Here is a 12,485-nt window from a genome sequence, read left to right as displayed (position 1 = left end):
GTTTTGGTTGGAAAATTCTCTCTGAGCGGGAAAATTCGAAAAAAAAATCGAAAATAGAGCTCCGCTGAAACAAGAATAACTTCGAGGTTTTTAGATGGAAAATTTTCATTTTTGGGATTTTTCAAGATGTAAGATTGATGTATCCACTTTAAAAATCGAAATCGCGATTCATGATACAGGGGGTGAAAAAATCGCTTTCAAAGTTAGGGATGACAAAATCGTGAAAAATGAATTTTTTTGAATTAGAACCCCATTTTTATATGGCAGATAATGAATCAACGTTGAAAAATAATGTGAGTGTATGCATCACACCCTTGCCCTAAAATGAATATTTTCTGAGTTATTCACAAAAAACTGTTTTTCGTCTTGAATTTTCAGCTATTTCTTTTCCCTTCACGCCAAAAAGATGAAATTTTCAGGAACTGTTATTTGAACCATGCTGTAGATTTTTCACCCCTTCTTGAAACCGACTTCAAGTTACTATTAGGAGAACCATGGCAAACTCTCGCAGTTATAACTAGAGAAGATGCTCAAAGTTTTGACCGTTAATTTCTAGACATTTATTTATACTCTTCATAAACTTTTTAGGGTTTTCACTCCCAATCTACGTGTATTCTATTAGATCAAGATAATAATTTGGCAAATTGTTCGGTAGGAATAGATCATATTTGGATCAATTTACTAAAGAAGGAACTGTCATCCGGTAATTTCAAAATTAAATGAATCAACGTTTCTATGCAGTCTCTGTTTCTGTGTGTTGACAATTAATGTCAAACAAAAGCCACAATTCTTTGTGAATTTAGATTCATCTGTCCAAATTATACAGTCCAAAAAGTTTTCATTCTCTTGAAATCGAATCATCATAGCTTCGCAAAACTCTGTTCTCCTGACGAAATCAGTTTCCTTCAAATGCTGTACCCTATTGAATTTATATGGGTGCATTTTATGTTTTTTTAATATTCTCCAAACACTCGATTGAGATAATCCCAGATCAATCTCGGCATCTTTGAGAGAATTTTGAGGATTCACACGAAAATATGCAAGAACTGTAAATTCGTTGTTCTCATCTTCTACTACACTTTTTTCTCTGTGTATAGTTTTCTTAACGAAAGATCTGACATTTCTCAAGTTTTTCATGGTTCTGTTAATGGTATCTCTCGTTGGTCTGGGTCGGTCAGGAAACCTCTCAATGAACAATCGAATCGTTCTATCCACAACTTTATTACATTCTCCATGAAGTAGAATGAGATTTAAATAATCTTCATTGGTAAAATTAGGCATAGTGATCGATTTTATAAATTAATACGAATTATCACCAAATTAATAGTGAACACAAAATGCTACTGAATAAAGAGGAATTTGGCAGATGTAATTAATGATATCTATCATCAAAAAAAAAAGAATGTAAAACATGGTAAGTTTTTGCATATGGTTCATAAGGAATTATTTATTTATCACTGGAGATAAAACCGATGGCCGATTAGTTGAAATAAAGAGGTTTCCGATACAAATTCGAATCAAAATTCGCCATCTATTTAGGAACAACCTGTAACTTTTTTCTCTTGCATATTATATGAGGTAGTAAAATCTAAGACATGGTTTAAGTAACAGTTCCTGAAAATTTCATCTTTTTGGCGTGAAGGGAAAAGGGGAAAAGAAATAGCTGAAAATTCAAGACGAAAAACAGTTTTTTGTGAATAACTCAGAAAATATACACTTTAGGGCAAGGGTGTGATGCATACACTCACATTATTTTTTAACGTAGATTCAATATCTGCCATAAAAAAGGGGTTCTAATTTGAAAAAATTGATTTTTCACGATTTTGTCATCCCTAACTTTGAAAGCGATTTTTTCACCCCCTGTATCATGAATCGCGATTTCGATTTTTAAAGTGGATACATCAATCTTACATCTTGAAAAATCCCAAAAATGAAAATTTTCCATCCAAAAACCTCGAAGTTATTCTTGTTTTAGCGGAGCTCTATTTTCGATTTTTTTTTCGAATTTTCCCGCTCAGAGAGAATTTTCCAACCAAAACTGAAGAATAACTTGAAATTTTCTAAGGAATCTATTTCTGCAATAAAAAAATGGTGTTCTAATTTGAAAAACGGAAGTTGACGTCATTTCCGGAAAAACCGGAGGTGCTCATGCCTTGAAAATATTTTAGATTTCATCAGCATCGTGAAATACTTATAAGTGCTGAATTTTATGAAAATACTTTTAGTAGTTTCCCGTATAAATATGGGTGAGGTTCCTCGTGAAAGACCCTGTATATTGAATTTAGAAATTCAATTCAATAAGAGTGTTGCATTAACAGGCATAGAATGTAGAATATCGTTAAATAGCAAAAGGAGTTTGCGTGTTATCAGTGGATTGATTTTCAATAGATTGAATGAGTTGACTTTTTATAAAGACGGTTCATTTTCACTCATAAAAAAATACACCTTGATAGCAGCCAGGGGGTAAGTCAGTTTTCATGCAAATCGAGATAAGGTCGAAAAATATACTGTACTACCGATAAAGGTAACTATATCATCTTATTTTTCCATTATTTTGCGGCATCTGACGGTGTTACTCGGCATCGAGAAGGTAAATCAATAATTCGTATTCACAGTTTACTAGCTTTCTCCTAGAGGGCGCAACTGTGATTGAAACTGGATGCATAGGTTTTGAGTTTTTATGGAATCAGATTAATAATTACGCCTCAATACTTGATGATAATTTATTTAATTCCTTTCACTTCAGTATGTGTACTAGAAACATTTGTACAGGGTATCCCAAAGTCGATGTCCAGTGAGAAAATTTGGGTACTAAAAGAGCTACAGCAATATAAGTGGTACTCTCCTGAATGTTTATTGGGAAAACAGAAATAGGTAAAAACCATTCAAAGTCTCCCACAAACCTTTATTTTTGAGATATCAGGAAAAATTGGAATTTTCACAATTGCGAAAATATATGATCATAATTTTTTTCTTTTTGAAGCTGAAATCTGAAACTGAAACCTACTAGATGCACTTTCCGAATAGAATCCAGTGCCATTCTAAAGAAATTCCTTTAGGTTTCGAATTATGATGAAAAGTATATTTTTTATTTAGTTCTTCAGCACTGAGTTGAGAAATAAGAGAATTCAAAAATATGTATGTACCTGGGTAATTCTCATCAAATTCCGAAATTCGAGTCCCCTGCCCTTAAATTCAGATTTCCACAGATTAATTGTCTATCTTAGGTTTTCATCGAAAAGCAAGATAACTCTTCTTCTACTACCCTGAAAAAAAATATCTGAAATAAGAAAGTGACTGAGTCACAAGAATCATTTCCTCACACTGTCCCTCAGTCCCAGTTAGTTGCTGAAACTTAATTTTTTCCTCATATTCAGTAATTGTTTTATGAATTGGATATTACTTAAATAGAGATTCAGTATTATAAGTTATATTCAAACATTAATTTTAAGCTATGACAAATACAAATACGCTAATAGGATTTCAAACGTCGGCCCCTCAAAATAAAATCATTCCGTCATTTGTTACAAATGTTCCATTTTTGTTCATACTGAACGGATTATACAGGCTGTCCCGCGAAGAATGTGACAAACGGATACCATGAATCAATGTCATCAGGCTGGACTCGGAGGTTTTAAGCGCCTGATGGCCTTCGTTTGCGATACACAGGGTGATGTTCATCTCACGAATGAAATTTCACAGTTCAATAAGTCTTGAACTAATCAACCAAAATTAAAAATTTTGAAGTTTTGTCACCCTTTACTATGTCGCCTTTCTGCAATTTTCAGTACCTATTTCTGAAATCGGATTAATCAGATCTGTACTGGGAAAATTTTAGATTTTTCCTATTTTCGTGATTATTGGATCACACTGTACATGGACATTACGATTTTTTTTTCGTTATAATAATAACAAGAATTAAGTGGATACACTCAATTCTTGTTCGTGGTATTTGTTTCTTTTGTTTCTGTATGTAGTGGATCTTAATTTAATCTTTTTTTTTCTGTCATGCCAATAAAATTCGTTATTATTATGACTTTTGTCTTCCGGCTTTCATATTCCTCTCCAGAGGAACATTATTCACTTATTCCAGATACCCAGCAGACATAATTGTATAACATCAACGTATCATACATATTGCAACGTTCCGTGTTACATAGCAAAGTTCCGTACACGATCTATCCGTTATCTAACTGTCCAACGAAAGCATTAGAGAGTTGAAGTGCAGCCATGAACGTAAACGTTAACGTTATAATTGACATCTACGCATGCTCATTCGTCCGTTTTTAACGTTAACGTTAGCGTCAGCTTTACGGCCTACGTAAACTAGCGGTCTCCCACGTATACCTTAAACATCGACGTACGTTAACCGAACGTTAAACGAGTAGCACCGATGACTTGCGAATGGCCGAATTTTGATTGTTAAATGCAATTCTCGATAACCTCAAAGTGTCATTGTTTACATTTCCTGTGTATTTTCTCATAATGAACGAAAATTATAGGAAATCAGCAGTGATTTGAAAGTTATCAAAAGGATTAAGTTAAATTACTGTGTTATCAGATTACATTCAGTACATAAGGAAATGGCTGAAACTACACTGCAATTCTCATGTCATCTCACATGAATATTTCATTGATAATAAAATACTTCCAAGCTGAAAATTCTCTTTATTAGGCATATAAATCATTAGAACATCAAAATTCCAAATGTTATTCCAGCTTTCGAAGCTCAATATCAGATAAAAGAGAGTTCACGCGAAACGAAAGCAAAATCAAATTGATAGGTTATGTTTAACGTCTGACGTTTCATGATGGCAGCACTTCAACTGAAATTTCATTACAACACGTAAACGTTATATTTGACGTTATTTGTCACGTTAACGTTTACGTTCAGGCTAACGTTCTGTGCGCACTTCAACTCTCTATTATGTACGCCTTTCGCTACGTATAATGTAACGAAACTGCAATACCTATTATGTACATGTTTGGTACACACATGTACCTTACATCACATGCTATGTGAAAAAGATTATAGCTCTGGTACATCTGCTAAAAAAATTACAGACATCCAAAATTCAGTAGATCGCCATATTTGATGAAATACCATAGAGAAAGTGTGTAATACGTGTGAAATACGTACTTATTTTGGGCAAAAACTATATCAAAACGATAATTTATTCTGGTACCTGATTGTAGTCGGTATGTATTTATACGTGAGACTTCTTTAGTAACCTATACTTCATTCACTTTTATTTTAGAAGGTCGGTTGTCCATGGAAATTTGACACATTTCACTCTGTATAGTACGAAAATGTGGGGTTATGAAGCTTGTCAAAACATTTTTGGGTTTTAAATCAACGCTATGTTGCCCGTTCTACGTAAAAGTTTCTGTAACTACGTATTTTATCACAATGTCGAATCTCTTCGGAAAATATGTGACGAATATAATTGAAGTTTATACAAACTGATTGAAGGCATACCAAATCCAGTTATTTACATGGAAAATACAAGAGATCAGTATAATATCATAATATACACTAGCTTGAGGAGAGTTAATGATCTTTATCTTCTTTGGCTTACATCATTTGTAGATTTCAAAAATATTAACCCGAAGATGAAATGCATATGATGCAGTGGTTGGAAATGGGTATCTCCCGATGGAATTAACAGATAATTACAAGAATGTTGAATTCTTCAACAAACATCATCTTGCATCAATATAAGTAAAAAGAATTGAAGGAAGTTTCAAGTTAAGATGAACTTCACCTTTGCACAAAATTTTCACATGAATAAACAAGTAACAGGGCAACTTGCGCGTATTTGTGGCTATTCATCTTAAAACGTTGATGTAATAATAATAATTAGGTATTTATTGGTACCTTAAGACATTTACATTGCATAGGACAAGTCAAATAAAAAATAGAAAAATCCATTTCGGGGAACTTATTCTACGATGACATTTATCGAAAATCCTGTAGAAAACGAAAATTCACTCAAACATAAAATTCTCAAATGCCACCACTTTTTTATTGGGTATCCCAATAGAAGGAAATTCTTTGTCATCCTCATTCACAATCTTTCTGATTGTGGAAATATTCAGCTGAAATATAAGTCGTTCAGATTCAGATGAAACATTATATAAATTCTCTCACATTGAATATGTTCGCTACCGTCTGACGTATTGTGGATTTAAGAATATCAGGGTATAACTATTTGAATGAGCGGACCTGAATTCTAAATAGCACTTCCTGAAACCCTGTCTCTTTTTTCAATCACTTTCGGCATTTTCGTAATAAAAATTGATATTAGTTCCACAACTAATAATGTCATAACGCCGTTGCCACCAACGGCGTTATGACATTAACGACATTTCATGAGTGCCAACCTTATTCCGTTCTAGTTACAAAAACTTGAGAAAATTATTTCATGGCCAACCGACTGCTAAAATAAATTTGAATGAAGTATACATATGTCTACGATCCGTGGTTGTCACCTGCTCCGACCTAAAATTCCTTTTCATTCCGGGCACGAACCTGCTTACTTTTCAACGTCTTGTGTTCCTGAGTGGTCTCTCCAATGTATTGAGCTACGGAGACATGTGACTAATTCATACAAGTGCGCCATATTAACTATATGAAATTAAAATTGATTCTTTACCAATGCGGAAACCAAATAAGACTCAAAACACAATATTGTGCCTCGGATGAATGAATCTACAAATGGATACAGTCAGTACATAGACTACTTCCTAAGGCCAGAACAAATGTGCGATATCATTCAGTTTTTCTGAGGGTGATGCGTTTTTGTAATTGGCACTTGAGCAGAATTGATATATTTGATGTGAGTGTACAAGTTTATAAGAGAGCAGTGATGGCATATGTACAGAATAATAATATGTAATTTAAATTGATACATTTTGGTTCATTTGTTGTCATTTTTTTCTGGGTGCTTTTGTGTTTGATAGATACTTTATTTTGTTGAGCCACATATACAAATGTATAATTTAAGATTTAATTTTTGTGAACCTCTGTAATTGGGATTTCCTGTAGAGGTTCCTGTTCAAATAAATAAATAAATAAATAAATGACCGATGCCGATACACCAAACAAAAAGAAAAGTTACTTATTAGTCTATGATACAGTATAATAAATTATAGACAACCAGGCTTACCATCCTTGCAAATAATATGGTTATCCATATTATTTCCATGAATGGATACTGCGGATGTAGGTAGAACATGGATGTCGGTTAGTATTTCGAATAAACATAATAAATTTGCCATAATTGTTATTTTATTCAACATAATCACACAACCCTTCTTTTTCCCCCGAATGTCGATAATTGAGGTTATGAAACTCGAGTTCATCAAAGTATACCATATACTTTTCATGAAAAACATAATAAATGATTAATGTATATGATGCATAAATATTATATAAGGTTTTTTTTCCTCTTAGTTGGCACTGAACATAGTTCTTCAGCCACACACTAAAAATTTTGACACTAGGTGTTTTATATTAATAAGAATTTTTAATAATGTGTTCTACCAAGATATCGTAGACGTTTTTGTTCTCGGAGGCTAGAAGAGCCTGAATATTTACTGGAAGTTGTATGTTTGTCTCAAATAGTTTTTCAATCATTATATAAGATTTGATAGGTATTATTCCGAATGAGAACGTTATGTATATCTAATATATAAAATTCTCGTGTCATAGTTTACGTTACCATACTCCTCCCAAACGGCTTGACCGATTTTGATGAAATTTTTTGTGCTCATCCGGTATCTATGAGAATCGGCCAACATCTATTTTTCATCCCCCTAAATGTTAGGGGTAGTCCACCCCTAAATTTTTTTTTGTATTTTTCAGACAAAATTTTTGATTTCTATTTTTTTATGATACAACATACAAAAATACATACAATCCTCAATTTTCACCCTTCTACGATCAACCCTTATTTTTTAATAGCCATTTTAGTAATTTAATCATTAGGAAATTATTTATATGGCAAAACAACGTTTGCCGGGTCAGCTAGTTTATTTATAAATCCAAAGTTGTGTTTCAAATGTTCTGTTTATGATATGCAGCACCCTAATGCATGTAACATGTTGGTTTGCTGGGTATCTCAGATATCAAAATGATCAAGCTCTATTGGAGCCTGCCACGTTCAAGTCAAATTTACCTATTCGCAATTAAGATTAGTTAAGTCTAAATTTCCTAAAACTAATAGAAGTGACTATATTAAAATTCTGGCTCAGTCCGGGTCAGGTCAGGGTACCTTACCCCATAGATTGCTATGTGGCAAAAGTAAAAAAAAAAATGCTTCGTCAATTGGTTTATTACAACACAATTTAAATTTACCAATATATCAATGTGAATCAACAATCTACAAAACTAGGTAAGTTTTGCATCGTAATTTCAATATGGTTACAAGTACTCAAATGTCAAAAGTTAGTTACAAATTTTGAAGAATGACTGCACGAAGACTTCTCTCATCATTGCCAGAATTTTCAAATTGAAATCGTATGCAACAGAATGGAAAATTTATGTAACAGAATTTGAAGGAAGATTATGAAAAATTCAGATAATGGAAAGATTTAATTTTAAGAAAAATTGGAAGTATGTTGAAGTTGAAAAATGGCAATGAGAAAAAAATATCATGTGGAACGACTTAACTTGGAGCGAATGCCACCTCTTGATTTTGCTATTTGAAATATTTTTGGTACGATGTAGGTAGGGCTCGATTGGTCGTCCTGTTTTGTACCAATATGATTTTCAGTGAAATATTCCTGAATCTTGGGAAGCTCGTCAATGGATCGTTGGTGTTAACATTCAAAGTTGGTCCAGAAATCGAAGATGAGGTTGGTATCCAAAAAATAATTATGTCCAGAAACCATAAAAAGCAATTCAAAGATATCCGAATTTAATCGTCGAAAATAATGCCTTTACAGCCAAATCAATAAGCCAAACTAAATAATATATATTATATTGAAGGACAACATCTTGAAGGACATGCAGACTATGCAGGTAGATGACTGGAGGGAAGCCATGATGGACCGGGACCGATGGAGGCAAATTGTTAACGCAGCCAAGACCCACCAAGGGTTGTAGTACTACCCAGAGATAGGGACAGAAACGGAAAGAACAAAGAAGAACAAATACTCTCTCTCGCCATGGGCTACAATTCGTTTCCTGGTGAAATTGAAAAAAGACGTTCGTTAAGTGCTGCCATCTTTTATACTATTAACTTGTAATATTCGTAACCTCTACTTATCAGTCAAGTGTTTTGTCAACACCCCACATTCTGTTAGTTTTTTTCCCTTTACGCCTTATACAAATGTCGAGAAAGTCCGGTGGTATAAAGTCTTCTTAATTTAATGTGAAACCTTATTTGCAATTTTTTTATATATCATCAGCACTCATTATAGACAAAGTTGGTAAGTTCATAGTTTCAATATAATTGTGAGCCTAATTTTCTAGTCATTAATTTTCAATTAATGTCAAACAAAAGCCACAATTCAGAAGATTTTCGAAAATAGATTTTTCGTCCGATATAGACTCCGAAACGTTACAACATAAAATTATAATTTCAACGTTATTTATTTTCAGTTCATTGTCAGGCAACAATTTTTTCTAGTTAATTTGCTCCTGACAAATTAGTGCAAGAATTTACGCAGGAGCAAATCGTTTATTTCATTTTTAATTGATTTTGCTTCAGAGATTGGTAGTGGGAGTGGGAATGGATATTTTCAGTGGTTGTTAGAGTAAACGAAGCGTAATAAAATATGTGTATATTTTATTAATGTATTAAAAAATTTTTTCCGAAGTCAAGTAATAATTGACACATTTTATTGTGTGTTTTATTGACATCAATTTTTACATTCTTTAAGCATGCAACTCCTCATTTGTTGTCCGATTCGGAATTTCATTAAGTTTTCCAATTTCAAGTTCCACTTGTGCATTGTGCAACTCCATCTCTTCTATGTTATCGGCAAACTTCTGTAATTTTGACCGGTAAATATGATGATAATAATGAAATAATTAATGATAATTTCCGAGATATTCCGACTTTTCCGATAGGTGAGCCTCCAACTAGACGAGCCTCAGCGTCAAGTTGAAGACCAATCGGAATAATGGAGAAACTCGGAAAATATTCGGGCACGAAATTTTTTTACGGCACAAATTCTCACAAAATAAGCACGAAATCATTATCATTATCATTCGTCGAAATTTCATGGACGGGTCGCAGCGTCAAGTTGGAGACCCATCGGAATATCTCGGTAAATATACGGGCAACATTTTTTTTTCTACAGCATAAATTGGCACAAAATGGGTACAAAATTCCTATCATATTAATTTGCCTGAATGTTACGGGCAGGTCTTCAGCTGGATAGATCTTCTCATAGATACCACGAAGCGTTTCCTAAAATTATCGCCAAACATACTATTGAGAGGTCCTTTCTGCTTCACTGCGTTGTTTGTCCGGTCTGTTCATCTTTTTTTTGATGAATTCTTTCGGAAAATTTCAGTAAACTTGTAGTTTCATTTTTATCTATGGAAATGAAAGCATATATTTTGTGTGGAAATACTTACTGAGAAAACAATTTCCCAATTCTCTTCACAATTTATCTCTTGTATTAATCAATACAATAGAACAACGCTATCACACCACGGATAAATCACCAGAATTATTTTAAAATTTTGAAATTTTCGAATTTGGCTCTTCAATTGTTACGTCTGAATCCTATTTTTCAAATGCTCATCTGTCGTTAGAATTGCTTGAAAAATATAAATTTCCCAAAAAGCGGTGATACCGATTTACTTCAATTGGAGGTCACCTGGACGAAGGTTCAGTTCGAAAAAATGACATGCCGTGAATGAAAGCGAGCATCAGCTGAACAAAATTTCAGCTTTTTCATTAGTTTATCCATTCATCGAACAATTCGCAGTAAAATCCTCGTACAAACACGGACTGCATAACTCATCCGCTCATGCGAATGTTTTCTACAGAATGGTATTGAAAGTTTGACGATAGAGTTAATACTTTATCAAACGCTGTTCGCTATCCTTTGTTCGAAGCACAAGTGAATGAATGAAAGGATATGAATTCTAGGAAATACTGGGCTTCCACTGATATTGATTCAGTTCAGCATTCCATCAATAAAATTTCTCCAAATCATCACTTCCAATTCATAAAAAGTATACCATGATGTGAGCCCAAATTCAAGCAAAATGGTACAATTCGTGATGAAGTATATGAAGAAAAAAGTTCCATAAAAAATCACGTCATTTCAGATGAACATATGTAAACCAGTCTTCTATCCATCACTCCGAAAGCAGAAAGTCCGAATATTCAAAGAGATTAAGGTAACTAAAAAGAGTACTCCTATAAAGACAAGGACAATAAAATGAAACTTTTGGAATGGCAATATTTGGAGACGATAAATCAATAAAAACAAATCTATATGGAAGAAGAGTTACACTGAAATATTTGGATATATGCAACATTTCGGAAGAAACTCATTAAGATTTTCATTTTTGCGGATACCTCTAAAGGAAATCGGGACACTTTCACATATGGTATTTTACCGAATTTTACTCAAAGTAGACGGCAAATGTTTTGTTGACGGTGTGTAGTCCTCTTTGGGTTTCGCATAGTTGGCATTTTTTGACAACATGGCTGATGCTGACTGGTGAGTTACACGTCTCGCATCATGATGGAGGTTTTTAATCTACTAAGTATTGATCTGATATAATAATAACTAGATTAGAGGAGGGGCGAAAGGTCATCCAACCTCACAAGCACCTTGACCTTAAGATCTATTGTGAATTCATAATAATAATAATAATTACAATAGACTCATTCATTTCAGATTCTACATATAATAATAAGAAAATGAGATAACGTCTAGTTAGTGACAAACAACATGAATAATATTCCAAGTGAATCAACAATTTCCTAATGGATTTCTTGAATTCATTCACATCGTAACATCCCTTGACACCATTTGGTAATCTATTAAACATTATCACCCATGCATAATATGGATCATCATAGTTAATCTATGATGTGGAAAAATAAGTTGTGTTATAATAATGATCACCACAAGCGATGAACATATTCCTATACTTAAAACCAAATATCCTACTATCATATACAAGTTCGAGGGCCTATTAGAAATTTCTGGAGACCTGGACCTATTTGAAATCTGAAAATTTGGATTATGATATTGTTCTACATTATCTACTGAGCTGAAATATTCTTGAAGCGTCAGCAATTTAAGTTATACAGGGAATCGAAATAAATTTTGGAAAAAAAAATTTTTCGTTTCTTATATGATAGAGTATTCAATTTTGAAAATATTTCTGTTCAAATCGTTGCATTCGTCCAAATGGTCTTCATAATATTGAGAAAAAACTGAAAAAAAAAGATATGCGTTTTCAGTATTATGTTCGATATTCCTATTTTAAGGCCCGGTACTTTCAC

This window comes from Coccinella septempunctata, chromosome 5 (assembly GCF_907165205.1).
Source record: "Coccinella septempunctata chromosome 5, icCocSept1.1, whole genome shotgun sequence".
NCBI classification, from domain to species: Eukaryota; Metazoa; Arthropoda; class Insecta; order Coleoptera; family Coccinellidae; genus Coccinella; species Coccinella septempunctata.
This window is presented reverse-complemented; position numbering follows the sequence as displayed.